Source organism: Nyctibius grandis, chromosome 2 (assembly GCF_013368605.1).
Source record: "Nyctibius grandis isolate bNycGra1 chromosome 2, bNycGra1.pri, whole genome shotgun sequence".
In the NCBI taxonomy this organism is placed as follows: Eukaryota; Metazoa; Chordata; class Aves; order Nyctibiiformes; family Nyctibiidae; genus Nyctibius; species Nyctibius grandis.
The window spans coordinates 47,906,681-47,926,605 of NC_090659.1; positions in this window are offsets into that span (position 1 = coordinate 47,906,681).

Below are 19,925 nucleotides of genomic sequence, written 5' to 3' on the forward strand. Positions count from 1 at the left end.
ATGAAAACCTACCATGCAGACAGGGCTAACACTTCACTGTGTTTTTTCTCACCTCTCCAAAAAGTTCAGGAGTTAGGGAATAACAGAGTAGAAGGTGTTGTGAGACCTCTCACTCCTGCCCATTTCATGTTTGGTCTTCAGGGTTAATTCATTTTCATACCAGCAAAAGGAGTCTTCTCTCAGCATCACAGATGCATTTCTTGGGTTTATCCTTTTGACTCTATTTACCTTATGACTACTGTGTATGTCCACTTGTAGCTACCCAGAAGCAGCCACCAAATGAACTTTGGAAATACTAGCACTGTGTTAACTTCCATTCAGGTCTCCGTTCAATACTGCAGTGACTGCTGGGAAGGGTACCTTGTTCTTACTGACTGGGTTGCATTTGAACTAGTGACACAGAGATGAGTTATCATTCCCTTGAGCTATCCTATACTCCATTTCATTTTTAACAGCTACAGTTTTGTCCACCAATTTCGCTGGTCGTCTTTTTTTCACAGGAAAAATGCATGTTCTAGTGCTTAAAGTTCCCTTCTTTCTTGCTAGCTAGAAAATTCCTGATTTCCTTTTCCTCCTCTAATTAATTTTCCTCAACAATCTCCACCCCTTTTAGCTGTCTGCTCATAGTATTCCCCAAGTTAACATGAATTTACATGGCTTATCCAAATGTACTTCATATTTTAAATAGATTAGAACCCCATCCCTTTGAAGTAGTCATAATATTTGACAAGAAGCTTTCTCTTTTCTCCCCATCCCCCTCCCCAGATGAATGCAATACCCTTGGAAATGGCTGGATGCTTCAGTGCACTCTAGGGGGAGGGAGAAAGACATCTGTGTGTATACATAGATACACTTACAGATTTGTATATGTTTACATGTGCATTTATATATATAGCCATTCTGATAAGCCAAAAGTGCCACAGAGCCAAAGCAGCGCCCATCTCCTCCTGTACTGCTGAGCCAATAGTCCTCAGTGCTGACCTGAAGAGATCACCTCTGTAGATGCAAAACATTTGTATCTTATTAAGGAAGCAGATAAGCTACTTTTCTAGAACTGTAAAGTTTGTGCAGCATGAAAGGGTAGCTAATTTGTGAGCAGGAAAAGAGTATAACCATGTTTCTGTCAAGAGAGATGGGCAGAAAAGAAAGAGGTACTGCATATTATTAAGCTACTTGATCACATATGTCTTTTCAAAGGAGAGAAGGAGACATTAGCAGCAAACAGAGGAACATTGTCATCTGCAACCATAAATATTTCAGATTTCAGGTACACTGGGAATGTCATTAATGTAAAAACTGACAAGAAGGGGCCCTGGAGTCAGCAATGACCGTGGGAGGCACTTCAAGAGACAGAAGAAGGGGCTCTGACAACAAGCACTGTGATAATAATAAAATCCTTTGAAAGACACACAGGAAATAGGTAGAGAATCAGGACAAAGAAGCTGTATCACTGCATTTCAGTTTGAGTTTGGAGGGGTGGAGGACAGGGGAGGAAGAACCTGTCTTCTCCTGGTGTTAAGTGCTCTTGTTGCTGAGGGTTAAGTTAGTGCCTGTGGCATGCCCTCCACCCTATGTCTGAGAAAAGGTGATCAATACATTCAAACAGACCTTTGCCAGCGAGCTGGAGAGATGAAGAGAAGATATAAAGGGAGCAATTAGTTAGAAATAATTTAGATTTAGGGTGAAGACGGATGATATTACTTGCCAACAGGGTCAACAGATAGAGATTAAATAGGAGCTCCAGCAACATGATGTGTTATTTCCCTGTCAGCTGGAATATTGTTCTGGAAGGCTGGAGCGGCAACAGAATAAAGGAGGTGAAAGGGTCAGCAATTGCTGTAGAGAAGGTAGGCTAATTCTTTATTGAATGAACATCTAAGTAGGGTGGTCAGGGTCTTTCTTCTTGATCCTATTTCACATCTAAAGTGCTCATTTTGATGAACCAAACAGACACTAAACTGCTTAGCTAAATTAGAAAAAACTCTAAATTGAAAAACCACAACAAATTGCATGACAAATTTAGTTTCCTTATGTGAATGAAAGCTTTTCATATATGAACTTGGGATATGAATGCTCAGCACTGGAAGAACCTCCACATTACTCACCATCGGGGTTAATAAAGACTATTTATTTCATATCTATTTTATGGAATTATACATAAATCCATCTGTAGTTATTGGAGATTTTAGACCTATAATTAAAAAAATAAAATTAACATAATAAAAAATATTTTTGACAGCTGTCATTTAGTTTTTCATTATTTATAATGAAATTACATCACGTACTCGTAAATGTGCTTTAGTATATTTTTAATGAAGTCTTAATGATTCTGAATCTCAGTATGACACCATGCTATTATATCTTTTCTGAGAAATAGAAAGAGACAAATCAAAACATTATGGATGCAAATTAACACATGGTAAGGAGTGAGGACCTCCTGTATTATTATTGCCGCTTCTTCAAGAAAGAAATTTATCCATTTCCAGGGAGAGGGAAAACAAAACAAAAAAAGCAAGCTTGATGCTCTTTCAAATTGTTCCTGATCCAAAGCAGAAGCCTTAAAGAACATCCCTTGTCTAAATTTCCAGACTGGAACCAATCGGTTGACCTTTGGCCTTTTATAACTAACTGCCCTAGAAGCTTTGAGTATTAAAGGAAATATATTTTAAAAGCATGTCTTCATTTGTTTTAATGTTTTGAAATTTACCATGCTAATCACTAATTTAGAATAATCTTGAAATATTAACTGGCCATTTGTAATCTTTTTATCAACTACAAAGAACACGTAAATAGATCCCAGATTTCCTCCCTGGGGGAGATAAGGGGTTTTTCAACTGATACCTCCATAGGTAGAAAGCCTGGGATCACTCCACAACACGTGGAGACTTCCAGACATTATTGCATTTGCTGAATGAAGAATGTTTGTCTTTATTAATGTCCCCTCCGGACAGAAGTTACGTAAATGTAAGCAACTTTGCATCACTCAAACACTTGAAAATAATGGAAAGATCCAGGACAAAAATGTGAGTCAGACGGCAAAAATACAGTGCTATATAGTTGAGCTTGGTTCTTGTGAGGATGGTGTATACAGATATCTGAAGGGCTGAAATGAAAATTAATGGCAACAGTCTGACATGATGCATACCTGGCCTGTCTTCTGTGGACTGATTAATCTCAAATGTGCTTAACCCAAATAAAAACTTTAAAAGGACCCTAGAGCAGAAGAATAACAGAAGCAGCACCTTCCTTTAGTTCTTGCATTTGGAAAGAAAAAGACACATATCTAATATACAAAAGAATAAGCTGAGACTCAGGCAAGCCAATTTGAGTGAAGAGAACAGCTTTATTTCTCTAAACAATCCATCAAGCAGAGTGGCAAAGGTAAGAGAAAGATTTACTTCTTCAATAAGTAGCCAACAACATGATTTCATTCAGCATTGAAGGAGATTAACACAACTCTTCTGTTCATATATGATAAAGGCTACCAATAAAAACATGAAAAGTAAGGAGTATATGGTCTGATGCTGTTGTTCTGGCCAGAAGATGCTCTGATTTGGGGTAGTTATCTATTCACGATGCTCTAAATTTGACTGGCAACCTTTGTTAGGCATTATACTAGCATACAAGAACAAGATGGTACCCGCATCTACTTGTGGAAAATAAGCAGCAAACATTATCTTGTTGATGTTACTAAAAGACACAAAACCTACAAGTGGACACATGCATATATTAATGTAACAGTTATTCCACATGCATCTTAGTTGAATGATGGCAATACAATGTTCACATTAGTGACAAACTGGAAGAAATTTAGGAAAGTCTACAAAATGTACACAGATGGCCACAGAGGTGCTAACTCTTACAAGGACGATATTAGAAGAACCAAACAAATAAAACTGTCGTGCAGCTATTATCAACAACCACAGCATATGAAAGGTACAAGCATCAAAAAAAGGAAAAGGTTTTCCTTCTAGAATCGCAAAATATAGGACAGTGTAATAGGAAACACCACCCACGAGGTGAGATCCTCCCTCTACATGCATAGAGTGTTGTCAAAATCTGCATAGGAAAAGGAAAGGACTGCTTAACTCACAAAACTGTTTTTATGTCTAAATATCAGTGGTATAAGAGTTATCAGGCTGAAAAAATAAGTGAGAACACATTTTGCATTTTTATGTTATCACACTATTTCTCTGTTTGTGCTTCCCACATACTCTACCAGTAGCTCCTATATCTATTGCTCAGTTTCAACTTCCTTGACAGGGAGTAATATTTTTAAAGATATTATGTATCAACACACGTTCTTAAAATAAGTGTTCAGACAACAGAGATCCCTTAGCAGTGTCCCTGCTCAGGGAAAAAATATAGGATGAGTCAGAAAACTGAATGCACATAGTAAAAAGACATTTGTTAAAACCATAGAATAAGAGTTTGTCATTTGATCAAGGGGCTGTACCTTACCAGGTACTAGAGAACACAACCACAAGGAACTAATCAATGTAAAAAAAAAAAAAAAAAAAAAAAACCACCAAACAAAAAATCAACTCCAAACTGAAGAGTCTGAGAAATTTGTGTCCAGATGTAGATATCTATATATACGGAAGATTTCTAAGCTCCTGTCAATGAAGATAGCCAATGAAGATCTAGTGAATCCCCTCTACTGTCTGGAGAGTGATGCAGCTGATCTCCACTGGTGTCTACTTTAGACCGAGCTGAATACATCTTCAGACTCCTTTGGCTTTATGGACTAGATCTTCATAGGCTATAATAGCAGTGGTCTTCAGTGGCATTAGACAAATATATTTAGGCAACCGAACTGAGCCCTGAAACCTATCTTAAACTTTATTTGTTCTACTGATAATAGAACTGCTAGCATTTCTGTGCTCCCTAAACATTTTTCTTCACAGTTTTTTACTATCATCATTCTGCCATGATCAGATTACTGCAACAAGAACATCTGTCACTGCCATCTTTGTAGGCTGCCATCTCTACACATGTTTCATGCATTTCTCTTTACCTGCCACATTTTCTTACATGGTCACATGCTCATAATAGCCACAGACATTCCTGAGCATGCACCACAAAACAGATCACCATAGCTTTAGAATAGATGTGAATAAGATTACATTGAACACGGTGCTATTCTAACTGAAGGGATTTTTAAGCAAGATACATGTATGGAACTTCATAATCATTATCAGAGCACAAATAGTTTTTAATATATCTAGGATTTTGTTGCTTATCACACACTATTGCTTTGCTGATTCTTTAATGCCTTTAATGTAGTCATATGCATCTATTCAAATCAGTATTCTTATAAAAACATAGTGGCAGTTTTCTTCATACTCATTTAAAGATTTTGAGAGACCAACTTTCATGACAAAGATGTAGCTAAAATATTTTTTAAACAAGTATTTTTTTCCAATACGTTCATACACATAGTGAGAATACAATTTAAACAGCAAGCTGTAACAGCATGCAGAAATTATTTGAAAGAAAAACTCCTTATGATCTGTAAATATTTTAAATTCAAGTTCCCTACTTTCTGAATGAAGACTGTAGGATCCACCAAAGTACTTCCCTGTGCTCAAGTGAGAGAAGATATGGAAGCCTGAAAGAAAGGACCACTCTAGCAAGACCAAATAACATAACAAAAAATGAGCTTCCTTAGTGACCAAGATCAACAAGGACATTTATGCCAGACGCCCATTAGTGATTTTATGCTTTCTGGGAAGTCTTGAAATGTGAAAATATGGAGAAGATCTTCAGGACAGAAGTGATCGAGGTACTGTATGTGAATAATCAACCACATTGATCAGCTTAACCCATTTGTCTAATGAAACAGGAAGATAAACCTGGAGTTCATCCGTCCCTTTTAAATCCCAAGGGTGATATTAGCTGGTACATGGACATCTTTGAGATTCTGCCCTAGGAGTAAAGCAGCAAAGTGTCCCCAAAGATGGCTTTCAAAGATGCAGAGCTACAGACATGCAGAGATGAACACTCAGAAAGATGGTGACTCCTGGGACGAAGAGATGAATCCATGCCTGTGCACATACCAGTTTCAACCTACTGCACTATGGGACAGGGCAATTAAATGAACCCAAAGGTTGCATTAGGCGAAATTATGTTGCCCACCTACAGTCTGGCAGGTTTAATCCTTTTTCCCTGTCCACCCTCAATCCTCGCACAATACAACTATCCAAATCCTGTTTGTTCAGGCTTTATGCCAAGATGAGAGGAAGTATTACCAATAGGCAGACTGCAGGCTTCAAGTACTTATAAACAGGGAGAAAGAAAAGAATCTCAAAGATCCTTCAGACTGCTCACATAACTATTAAACTCATGTGGAACATAGTGTCACCCCTGAATGCACTGAGAAAAGGAAGCATTCAATGAGGAAAATTTAATAAAAACAAACATATTCTGATAGGATTATAGCATCAAAAGTGCATGTGTTCCACATGTTTTTATTTCTCTTTAAAATTAGAAAAAGTATCTTCGCTTGATGTATCCTGTAGGGCATTAAGCCAGAAAACACTATTATACTATTTCTTGCTTCATAAAGAATTTCATTTAAACTATGAACTTTGTGATAGGTAATTATATGCAGGAAGCAGAGCACATATGAATTTTATATTTATGGTCTACACTGAGGTCACAATTTAAATTCTAAAAACTGCCTTCAGAAATACCAGTTAGTGTGTCGTTTTTATTTTAATTGCATTTCCTCCCCTCTGGTACAGCATGATCAACTGAAAATCAGAACACATGTTTTATGTAACATATTTAGAATCCAGCAATAAACTATTACCATCCATATAAACATTAAACCCATTTGGAATGCTGCTAATGGAGAAGCGGGGAGGTTGTGGGAGGTGCTAGTAGATCCTTTTGCCCAGGAGAAGAAAACAACACTAAAAAATTTTCACATGCTCCTCATAACAACTGCTGCTAATGAACTGTTCTCCTTCTTCCCACAGTGCAATCACTATATCTTCTTATTTACAACTACAGACATCTTTTAAAAAAGATTTACCAAATTCTTTTTTTTTAATTTCGTCTTCTAAATTTTTTCCCCTTCTTTTTATGCCAGTGGAATGGAAATATGTCAGTTCCCTTCCTTTCAGTAAGTAATGGCATCAGAACTGGTTGGGGCTCAGAGAGGATCTAGTTCCACATCCCGTCCAGCCAGGAGAGTAGAAATGTAGGACTGCCAGTGCGAGAGACTGGGACTGTGTTTTTTTTCCCCGAGGGTCTGTTTTTTACTGTCTGATACGGAATGTGCTCTCAAGTCTAGGAGCTGAATCTGGACCCTAACGCTGACCTTCTTCTGGCAAGATACGGTAGGCATAGTCTAGCATACGCTAGACAGATAAAGCAAAGTGCCCTTTGCCCACTGACTTTGGCATGTGGGCTGTGGCTGATCTCCAAAAGGGTGTCAATGATTACTCTTACCCAAGACGGTTATGTGGTTACAACACCTTCATGGCAAGGAAGTGTGTTCTGTCTACCACCATGAAGAGTCCTGCCTAGAAACCCCATCTTCTGCTCTCTATGTCCAGGTTTTAACCACCTATTCTACAAAAAGTGTGTGGGCAGGCTAGGGCACTCATCTAGACTCCTTCTGTACTCGAGGAGAAACACAAAATGCACCAGAGGGAGAGTCAACCCATCATAAAAAACTGATCACTCACCAGGCAGGTGTGACAAATGACTAAAAAGGGCTGCCTGTTCACGCTACTGAATGAACAGGACAAGACCCTAAGAGTTAGAAGACTGCAGTCAAGTGAATCCCATGCTAAATAGTCAAGTAGCTAAATAAACATCTTTCAGACTATCTATCTTCATTCATGTAACCAATGCATTTTAACTCTGGCTTGGAAGAACAGGTTCCAAAGATGAGCAGTTTAGCTTCTGTGATGCATTTAGACCTTGGTCTCCTCACTAGGAGTGATGACAGGACTAGACATTGGAATGACATTTTTATGTGACAACTTTTTCACTTAAAATGCAGTGAGCTATCACTTTCTTGTGACAGTTCAGGTAGGCAATCAAACAGTGTATAGATGCTCAGACAGTTTCAAATTATTTTAATATTTTACAAGAGAAAATCCTAAATTTTTTCTATTTTTTATCACTTATTCTAAAGGAAATGTCTGGATGTTCAAAACCCAGTCATCATGATTTGAACAGGATATACACCTTTGATCTTGAATTTTAAAATACACCATATAACAAAACTCCCTGCCACCTCATTCCTATCATACCTTCCTCATTTGTCACAGAAAATTTTTTGATTGACTTAACATAGATACTTTCATATGCTGGAGCTGAAAGAGCCAGTTCCTCAACTGGTACAAGTCAGACTAGTTCTATTAACATAAATTGAAGCTGACTGATTTATACCAGCTGACAAAAGAGTCCAGTATCTAATAAAAATCAGAAAGGCCCTTACATCTTACCTGACACTTACAGAGGTTTTAATCAAATTCTACATTTGCTTGTTTTATTTTTGGCATAAGAGAAATTTTTTCTTAGTATTTATTTGTGCCTTAGGATTAAAAAAAAATGTGGCAGAGTGTTACAATTCCTGAGTAAGATATCTATGTGATAATTAAAAATAAAAAAGAGCTGTGACCAATAGCCAAATCAAACTGTCAGTTGACATACATTTGAAAGCAGTGACATCCTGTTATATAGAGGGCTTGCACATTCACTCCTTCCCTCAGTAAAAGACTTTTCATGACATGGAGATAACTACACCTGGGAATAGAAATATTTACCCAAATGAAAATGAATACTAGCTCTTTTTAAAAATTAATAAATATTTTTGAGACATTATTATCTTAATTTCCTCATGCAATCACAGGAAATACTGAAAGATAAGATCCTGATTCTTTAAACATTCGCTACATAATTAGTGATCTCCATAGACTTCTATCATCTACATTAGCACTGTGATAAAAATCGGAGATACAATTTTGAATTGTATCTGGCTAAGGAAACCCCAGAGCCATAAATCACTAGGGCAGGATGAGAGGATATTTTGAAAAACTATGAAGATATATCCATTTTGTTCTTGGATTCATCCCTAGGCATTTTTCATAGGCTATATGTTGAAAAGGACAATGGGCTAGGTGGACCTTGATCTGAGATCCGGTAAAGTTATGATCATGCTCTTCTGTTCAACTGCAGACAACTGAACAATGTGTGACCTCATAGACTGTAAACAAATTCAAACCTCAAAAGTACTATTGAAATAGGATTGTATATTGATTGAAAATTTTTACTTGAAGTAATTTCTATAAAGTTCACGGTGTTTCATTTTTAATTCTCTGATTTTTCAATGAAATTTTCAAAGAAATCCAAAGAAATGAAAAACAAATAAATAAGAAAAAAAGTGCATTTGGCAACTAACAAATGTTTAGCATTTTTTTTAAATTTTCCAATGGGATAGAAAAATAGTAAGTATTCACACTGAATATTTTTAAAAGACATTTCAAATTCTGAATAACCAGCCATTTTCAAGAGTGAAAGAAGCACTTACAGGTCTGTCAAAGCAGAATCAGATATATCCCTTTTCCCACACGATCCTGGCATTTGCACAACATCTGGCAATCTTGGCACTTTCAGTCTGTAGAGTGACTAGATCTTTGGGAGTCCCGAGAGTCTCACAAATCTTCTTAGACAATAAGAAAACATAGTTTTCTGCCCTTGCTCTCTACCCAACATAATATTAGGGATATATCAAAGTATGACATCTAAACTCCAGAAACCGCGCTCAGTAATTTGTGCAAATGTATGAATGCAAACAATAGAAAAGAGGGAATCCCATGAGGCAGAGTAAAGGCTATTTAAAGGAATGGTATCTAATTCATATATGCTACAATTTCTTTTATAGCCAAACTGTAAATAACTTTTCATTGTAATATGTCATGAGGCACAAGAACATATGCTGTGCTGAATTCCAAACATATGACCTCTGCTGCATTCCTTTCATCTACTCATTATATAATTCTGTCAGCAAGAACAATCAAGTTTGATGTGTATAAGTGTTCACAGGATTAAGCTTAGATACTCTGAAAGTTCATCCCCTTAATATTGGTACCATTATTTTGCACGGGAAAGTAGTTAATCTCATAGAATGGTAAATATCAGGATTAATTTCTTTTTGTAAGTTTACTCTAATAGTTCAACTATTTAATTTTGAACCATTATTTTCTCCAGAAAAAATGATCAGTAATACTGAAATTTCTTAGTTAATTTCCACGGTATTTCAGGATACATGTTTGTTGGCTGAGCTGGCATCAATGGAATGTCAATTCCTGTAGCTTTACAGCAGTCGACAGAAGTTGGTCAATATACATCTGAAGTAGAGCTGGTTTTTAAGATCAAATCTTTCCACAGCTTCCTTCTTACACACCAGTAACAAACATAACTCACAGAAGTAATCTTAATGAATTCAAGTTGAGCATGAAAAGACAACATTTAAAGATAATTCAAATTCCACAGTAATCAGAGCATCATGTTACAGAAGTCAGTGTGTTTCTGATGAATAATTATGGCCCTGCTGTATTTGTTAACACTTCTGAAGCGTGAGAGAGCACTTTTTAGCCTGAATAACTAATACTTAGCTAAAGCATTTCTAATGATGAAGGTTTACCTGACCAAATAAAACCAATGTAGATGTCTGCATCTCAGTTAGTTACTCCAAGCTCCTGTTATAGTCAACAGAAAGAACGAGGCAATTCTTTCTTTTCCAAACAGTGTCTTAAACAGGTCAGACAAACAGTGATCTCAGAGTGCCTATTCCTCTCCATTTCACTATGTAGTATAAGAAAGCATAGCTCTGAGAGTTTCACTGTTCTTACTGCATTCCCTAGAGCTGAATTTTAATCCGTATTTTGGTCTGTTTATCTGAATAAAATGTAAAAGTAAGCTGGCCTTCCTTTTTAGACATTGTGATTCTTTCAAAATCTTTAATGACTATTACAAAATGAGTTTTCCTTTAGCATCTGATGCCCTTCTTTTTCTTTTCAAATAAATCATCCTGCAGGATATCTTGCCTTCAACTTCTCTTTATCTTTTGGAATAGTAATAATTTTGTCTGAAGAACAAGAGAGCTAATGACCCATAACTTTGAAACAGTTTGTAATAATTCATCTGAATTTATCTGATATAGTCTGTGTCTTAGGAGAGCTGGAACTAAAGACAAAGACCCTGATATAGATATAATGTATGCACGTTTATCCCCATAAACCCGATACATTTGCACTGGCAGAAAAGAGAACAGAACCATGCCCCAGATGCCAGTGCTCTGGTCTCAAACATTGTCAGATATCTTCTGTACACCTAATTATATTTACTGTTCAATTTTTGTTATTTAGCAGATTTTTCACTATATGATGTAGTGGTATTATACTCTCTTCTGAGAATTGCAAATAGGAACAGTTAGAGGTAATTAGGATCTGAAGAAGTCCATTAAATAATGGACTATTGATAGAGCTAAGGAGAAAGAGAAAGACCAAAGAAAGAAGTACTCATCTAGGATACATAAATAGATGAGTCAGGATCACAGCCAGTTTTAAAGGTTCTGCTTTATACAAACTGCAGCAGATCCAACACAAAGAATAACTCTTAACAGGCAGGAGCAGGAACTCAGCCATAGGTGTCAGGAATCACCTGGACTATTCAAAGAGTAGCTGCTCTGTTGTGATTTGTTCTCATTCCTCATAGAAACATTTTGAAAAGTTTTAGAATGGAAACAGGAAATTTCTTAACTTCTTAGAATTTTTATGGGAGGGGAACACCATTTCCCCTTTGGTTTTATGTATAGCTGCTTTTATTTTTTTACCTACAATTTATAATTGGTACAAGCGAGTATGATAGTGAATACTTGATGGATCACTTACCAGCATCAGCTGTGAAAGAAAAAAAATTTTGTTACTGCAGAAAATAAAAGACTAATTAGTGAGATTTGCTTCCAGTTCTGAGATCCAAGCCTCTCACTGCAGTTTTCCAAAGAGATGCTCAACAGCAAGTCACCTAGGCAAGCTACATGCAAAAGCAGACTTTTCTGGACTGCCAAGAAGCAGTGTGTCAGGACAGATTTGGAAAGAGTCCCTGCACACAGCTGTGCTCCCGAGCAGCGGCAGCTGCCAGACTGCTATCTCTGCAGAGAGGACCTGCCTCGTGCAGACCGTCCTCTTCCGTACACCACAGTTAACGGTACAAGAGGACCTGCCTCGTGCAGACCGTCCTCTTCCGTACACCACAGTTAACGGTACAGCGTAACAGCAGGCACAGGTCTGACCCATTTTTCGCACGTACCAGACATCTACCACCACTTTGGGCAGAAGCAGGAACCTCTCTCTGCTTTCTGGCCCCTCCACAGCACTCTTGAAATGGGGTCTGCTCTGGGTACCTCCTGTACAGCAGGTTGCATCCTCTGGGCATATGGGGACACACACTCAACCACCTGCATGCACTGCCTCTGTACCCCCTATTCAGGGTGCGGGTGTACTTATCAGCCTCCTTCCTATCCATTTTGGCCCTGGCTGTGCCCCCTTGCAGTCCCCTCACTCAAGATGTCAGAACAATCAGGCTGAAAAATCAAGCACTTTACACAGCGGCCACGTTTACTGTGATGGTAGGTGAAGAGAAAGAAAAGGGAAATGTGGTTTCAGTCACATAGTTGTAGAAATGTAGCAAATTGCAGGTAGAAGTAAATATTGCAAGGTAATTATCTAAAATCAGTCTGCAGAGGTGTTCCAAAATGCCCAGAGGCTGCAAAATATTTTTAATAATTTCATCAGGATTCTTAACTTTCTGTGTTCAACCCAATTGTTACCATTGTTTACTTGTTTTCCAGTGGTGTTTGAAAAGATCTAGACACGTCATATACAACACACGTGTCATAAATTGGGCACCAACCTGAATTTCCTTCACCCATACTTATCTCACCTACTCTAGAGAAACCTCTTTAATATTTCCCATGCACAGCTCAGCCAGAATTTGCAAGCACTGAACATCTCAGGAGAATGCCAGATCTTATCATATGTTCTGACTAAAAAGGTTTAGCGAAGTCTGGATAAACAAGCAGTGTTTTAGTTGCCTTACTAAACTATATTTTCGAAGTTCACCCATCACTAATCATAGTCTGATAGCTTGTCAGACATCATTGTGAAGAATTCCCCACTGTAAATAAAAGCTGTATGAACACAACTAGCTATAATACTTCGGACTTAAATGGATGTATTTTTGGCAAGAGGGTTCTGTCAACATTTATCAGGGAGATGGGCATACATTTTATGTTGTTTTGGTTCCACAGCTAATTTGGACAGCAAAATGAGATTTCCTTGTAATGAGTACAAAGCCACCTGCTTTGTCTCTTTGGAGGAATTTAAAATATTTAGCATATGAGGTATAAGTATATCAGAAGAGTTCTCATAAATATCAGCAGGAAAGCTGTCTAGGCATAGAGATCTCCTGAGTAAAAGAATCAGTATTTAATAGCTCCCTTAATCTCACTTGATGTTAATGGACAATTGGAGGAAACTACTCATCTGGAAATTACTTTAGCAAATTAAACGTGGCCAAACATCTTTGCTTAAGTGAATCTGAAAGCAAGTCATCCATCTTACACAGGATTTTAGAGAAATATCCAAAGTCTGAAGACTGTTGTCAGTTTAGTAAATGAAACTCACTTATGAGCTCACATCAACATATTGCATGCTCAATCCATGCCTAGCCAGAGCTCAGTAACCAGTCTCTTAGTCAACAAACTCCACTTACAAGCACTGTGCTTCAAAAATTTATGAGAAACAAAAGCTTTTCAACATTGTGCAAACTCCATACATGTTATCTCATGTTTTTTAAATTATTTTCTTCTGATGAGACTTGCTCAAGTTCATTGCTGATGTTTTGTACGGTGCTATCATGCCAAGTGCTAATTATTAGGTATACTATGCCATCTTCCACTTCCACAAGGACATCACTGAATTTCACAAATACGTTCAACCTTCATTTAATTATAAAATGTTCCTACGCAGCATAAAAATATGTGTATTTAGTCACCTTCCTTACTACTCAGTATATCTTAAAGTGTTTCAGTAAGGTGAGTAAATATTACTCAGTACTATTTTACTAAGAAAGAAGCTGAGATACAATGCAATTACCTGCTTTGCATAAGGTACCTATAAGCATTGTCCTGAATCTGTGATCTGTCTTTTAAAAAGAGTATCGCATTGCACTTTTAACCATGGTGCATGACTGAGGGGGAATGCAATGGTCAGGCAGCATGTCTGAAAAACAGTGAAGCCCATAGATTGTCTTCAGGAAGAACATGACTCTGTCAGCGAAGGCATTGGCACAGGACACTAGGGAGGCCAAATATATATGCGTTCAAACGTTATATATGTACCTGAAAGGTATGTTCATTGGTGGCTATCAGCATCATGGACATGGTGTGACCTCTGTCTCAGGAAGTCTCTAAACTCCTAATTGTCAGAAAAACTGTATTGGGGAGAGACTACTGTATATATAGTCTGCTTGAAACTCTTCAATAAGCATCTAGCAACTGCTGTTGGAAAAATACTAGACTGTCCAGAAAAGCTATCCTTACTGTCCAGAAAAGCTATCCTTATGTAAACTTCCATTAAAGAATCAAGCAAGTCAGTGGAAATGTTACAGACAGGGAGGATGTAAGTTTGAAAAAGTGTAGACCCCATTTATTTCATACTTGTCTTTTCTTCCTGCACACATTCTTCATCTTTTTAAGGTTCAAGCCTTTCATTTCAATTAAATGCAAAATTTGTGTCAATAAATGTTGTCTATACTAATTTGTTGCTTTTTGTGAGTTAAATGAGCTGCTTATATAACCCTTTATTTCATCACTTCTTTTAGACTATGAACTTCCATGTGAAGTTTTGATTATTGACTTAAATTCACCTCACCAAGTAAATCAGAGAACATTTTTGACAGTAGGAGACCACATTCATGCCTAGCAAATTCCAAACACTTTTAGTTAAATTACACTCAGCTTGAATTTTGACTAAACCTAAACCAGGCCAATTTTCCTTTCAGTGATTTTTACTTTCAGCTAAGTCTCTTCTAAGTAACTGCACTTTCTGAAACTAACTGTATGTTTTGCAGACAGTGTCTGCTTCTAGGGCTGATAATGATCAAAGTTTATAGTTATCACTGAGGCACCGGTAGGGATGTTATGCAGAAAGGCCCTTGCTGTACTTATTCTTAGAGAAACCAAGGTCACTGCTAAATTCCTCACTGCTTACGAGTGAAGAGCCGAAGGGGGGTCGTACCTGCAGGGAGGAGCGGACAGGGCAGGTGACCCAAAATTGACCAGCGAAGGTATTCCATCCCATACACATCATTCTCAGTATAAAGCGGGGGGATCACGAGGGTCTCAGCCTGCTGTTTTGGGGGCCTCTGCTGTTTTTGGGGGGCCTCTGCCTGCTTGGGCTGCTTCTACTGCTTCGGGCTGCTTCTGCGGCTTGAGCCTTTGGCCAGTGTCCAAGGAGGACTCTCTCCGTTTTCCTGCTGCCCCCGATCCCGATCCGTCCATCCCTGAATCCAGTTCCTGTCCATCGCTGGGCCCAGCCTGGGCCTTCCCGGAGCCTGCCCTGCAGTGCCGGTGGTGACGTAACCGACATTGGGGGAGTTCGATATTGGTTTTGTATATATTTGTATATATTTGATTATTCCAATATTATTATTATACTTTTTTTTTCATTATTATAGTTTATTAAAACTGTTTTAACTTTCCAACCCATAAGTCTCTCTCCCTTTTCCCTTTCCCTTTCTCTTCGGGTGTGGGGGGAGGGTTAACAGAGAGCGTCTGCCACAGGTTTAATAGCCGGCCCAGCTTTAAACCGTGACAGGAGTGTACATATACTTTGAAATGGATAAACAATTTTTAAGTGCATACTAATAACTCCACTTAGGTATCTGATGATAAATTAATACTTCATGTTGAAACCAGTGGGGATGAATTTGATCTATTTAATTTCTATTTGAGAGGAAGGATTTGGAACTATATTATGTATCGGTTTCCAAGCACTCTTCTTCTATATTTTAGCACTCTAACTAGCATAAAAGAATATGCATATGTTGATTATATGATGGAGAAAAAAGAGTACCTAAGCTATGCATAGTACATCAAAAGACACCTGCAGGATTCAAGGACCTATACAAATTATTAGAACTAAAAGAATCTAAATTCTCTTTTATTTCTGATAGTTCAGAATAAGAGCCAAATGTTGAAATGAATAGATTCTTCATAATTTCTCTAACATACTAAAAGAATTATTGGTATCCTGGAAGTACAAGATGATCAGTCACAACTGTAGGGTGTTAAAAGGCCAAGTTCAGCTGTAACATAGGCCTAATTCCACTGTAAATCAACAGGATTAGATATACTTTATAAAATTATCTCATTTAGATTATTGACTCCCAGCTTTGCAGGCAGGCAGTACACTTGCCTTGCAAAAGGAAATGCTTGTCTTGCAAAAGGAAAAAAATACCCTCAACTTCTAAAATTATTTTGTAGCAATATTGTTGTGTATGTATAACTCCAAACATATTTTAAAAACTGTCGTAACTGAGTTTATATACAATATTTTACTCTTTTAGTTAATCATTCTAAATAGAAGTTCATGTGTTTCTAGGTTTCATTGTTGTCATCTTATTACAAAGAATCTAGAAAATAAAGCTGATGATGTAAACACTGAATTAAACTTGAGCTTCTCATTTTTCCAGAATTCATCAGATAAATTTAAAATCAGATTAGCATTGTATCTTTGGACATTTGGTTCATGTTCTTTATAGTTCTTATGTACTTATCAGCTTTTCATTGAAGAAGTCTCTGGTGTATTTTTAATCTCTTTTCAGTTCATATTTTTTCAATTTTCAGCTGATATGAACGATAGCTGTTTAAACACAGTTTGCAGTTGAATTTAAAGAAGTTGTTTCTCTTACTTAGACTAAACTCACGAAAATATAAGCCATTGTTCTTCAAACTAGGAACAGAACTTCTTGAACAGAAAAAAGAATGAAATTTAGAGTATGTATTGAAGAGAGGAAAACAAGTTAAAATAATTGCTCTGATTCATGCAAAAACATCTCACATATTGAGTTTTAGTTTTCACTTAGCTCTGAGTAAACTAATCCTTTCTTATATATCCTTTGCTATGAAACGAAGAATATCTGACAGGCAGGACAAAGAAGTGCATACATCACACTGAATAGCTTATGATGTAATCAGGAAAATCTTACTTAATGTAGAATCAGGCCATGGCTGAGTAAATCATAATCTAATCATATCCAAATACAGTACAACCTCCCTTTTTGATGGTAAATAATTCAATGTGGGAAGTGAAACAAAGAAGTATAAGTAGTTAGAACCAGGCAAGTATTGCAGAGGAACTTCCATCTGGCTTCACCCTCACATGACCACAATTTTTCACAGCAGCACAATGCCAATAAAAATAACTAATTTACTCTATAAATCCTCAGTAAAGTTTTTTGTGAATAAAGTCCAAACGTCTTTTTGCATGAATATTTGTGATAGGGCTTGTTCTCTCAACAATTACTGGCAAACTTAGAAGGATATCTAGGATGAGGCACTATTTTTCATAGACTGAAAGTGTCCGACTTTACTAACACATTAACAAGACTAATTTCCTGTTATTTCCTTCCCCTCCTTTTTTTCTGCTCTGAAGTAGGAAAAAAATTAGATGATATTTTTAAAAATAATTCCTGGACTCTGAACGCTGTACTTCAGCTGTGGCCTTGTCACTGTTTTACTACCAGAAACTACAGCGAAGAGTCACAGCTCAGTTGCAGCTTCCTCGTTCCTCCACAGGGGAAAGTTAATCCAGTTTCCTGGCAGAATTTCTTCCCCCACTCCGCTCAGTTGTACTGACCACTGTGTTAGCAGTAAGCTCAGGTTTACTCACCTGCACAGAAATGGAAATAGTGGCTAGACTTGACTCTTGCCTTTTTTACATTGTGGTCTGAATTGTATGTATGCTGTGCAGTGAGGAAAGCACCTTCTACCTGTGAAATCTCTCCTGGAGATCTGATGGCCCCAGTCTTGTGTAGTACACCAAAGGAGGGAAACGTAGTGTGTCCAGAGGTTTTGGCATAAGTCTAGACTGACTATGCAGACACGTTTGTACCTTCTCCAGGTTAGCAGACCATAGCATATCTGACCAACATGACAACTGTTTTCCCATGCTGATGAAAATTGTAACAACATGTGAGGCATATCAAACACTTCAAAAAGCTCAAAGTGATGTAGCAGGCTCCACCTCGCCCATGTGTTGGAAACAGAGTGGGAGTCCTCCATCACGAAATGTCACTATAGCTTGTGCTAGAGACTTGATGACAGCAGCAGACCCAAATCTTCCGTGCGTCACTCATGGACAAGTGGCATTTAACTCATCTTGAGTTGTAGCTCACATATGAATTTCAGGGAGCTCATGTCTGAGCCCTCACCCATTAACAAGAACCAATTACTCAGACAAAAGCTCTCTTCAGAAAAGTAACTAAATATTATGCCAACCCATTTCTCCCTTTGTGGAGAGCAGAGAAGCAGGTAACTGTGTAATAGGTCAAAACTGAAATTGCTATTCAGCCTAAAATTGTTTATAAACAGCTAAATACTGCAGAAAATTGTAATTCTAAATGCTGATGTGAATGGGCTTTTGGCAAATTCATGTGATATCTCTGCTCTACTGTCATGCTTGGTCTGACAGCTGCCATTGCCTGACAGTCATTTCAGTAAACATGATTATTATTTTTTTCTCCTACGGGTAACAATAGTGTTTTACATTTGCAGTGTATACATTTCCTTTTCCATTTATAACAATAAAAGCATATACCTCTTGAAGAAATATTACCTATATTTACAAAGGTCAGGAGGGAAAAGGAGATTAAAACACCAATATCTTGCCAACCAATACAAAGATAAAAGAAACAAAATAGTTCTTATTACAAAGTGTAGGATTTTTTTACAAAAGGTACTGATAATTTATACGGAAGAATGAAGAAACCGGTCATTCACATACAGCTCTTCCTCGCAAGAAATACAGCAGATGCTTAAAGGTTTTAGACAGTTAGGGTGAAATCACTGCAACTAAATTTAACACCTAAAATAAGGCCAAATTGTTCTTCTTGATGCGCAGTCCTGAATGCCCAGGCCCTCTAGAGCTGCAGCAGAAAGGGGCAGATACCTCTCATAGGCAGATGTCTATCCTATCAGTCTAAATTAGATGGACTGGATTTCATCCCTACGTTTTTCATCATATTATCCCATTTGCCCTTCTCTGATCTTGGAAGCAATCTAGGCCATGTTTGGGGAATTACTTGGGAGTCATAAAGCTAAGGACTACTTCAGTATTTTAACAAAAATTGAAAATCAAGCAGTGGGAAAAAATTCCCTTCAATCCCAACATCCTTCTCATCTTGCAGTTAAAAATAAGAGAATCAATATTTTTGTAATAGGTGCTTATTTTTAACCCAAAATTTCACTGAAAAATGGGCAGGATGGGTACAGCCCACGTATACTGTACGATGAATTAATTTCTAAAGAGAAGGCTGCACCACGGGATGCTCCCTGGATCAGAGCCAACCACCTTTTTCCCTTGGTGTGCCAGGAGCCATTCACAGGAGTACAGTACAATAAGGAGTACAGCCACCACCCACATCCTCCTGAAAGTTCAGGCTCTCAGGAATCTGACCCAATTGCTGCCAAAAATGATATAATGGCTGAAGGACATGTGCTCTCATGCACAGTTAAAGAAAAAGAGGGATTTTTTTATTGTTTAATTTTTGTTGTTCGTGGCTGGAAAGAGCAACTGCAAGTCACACTAATGCTGTCTAGGGAAGGGACAATATCTGAA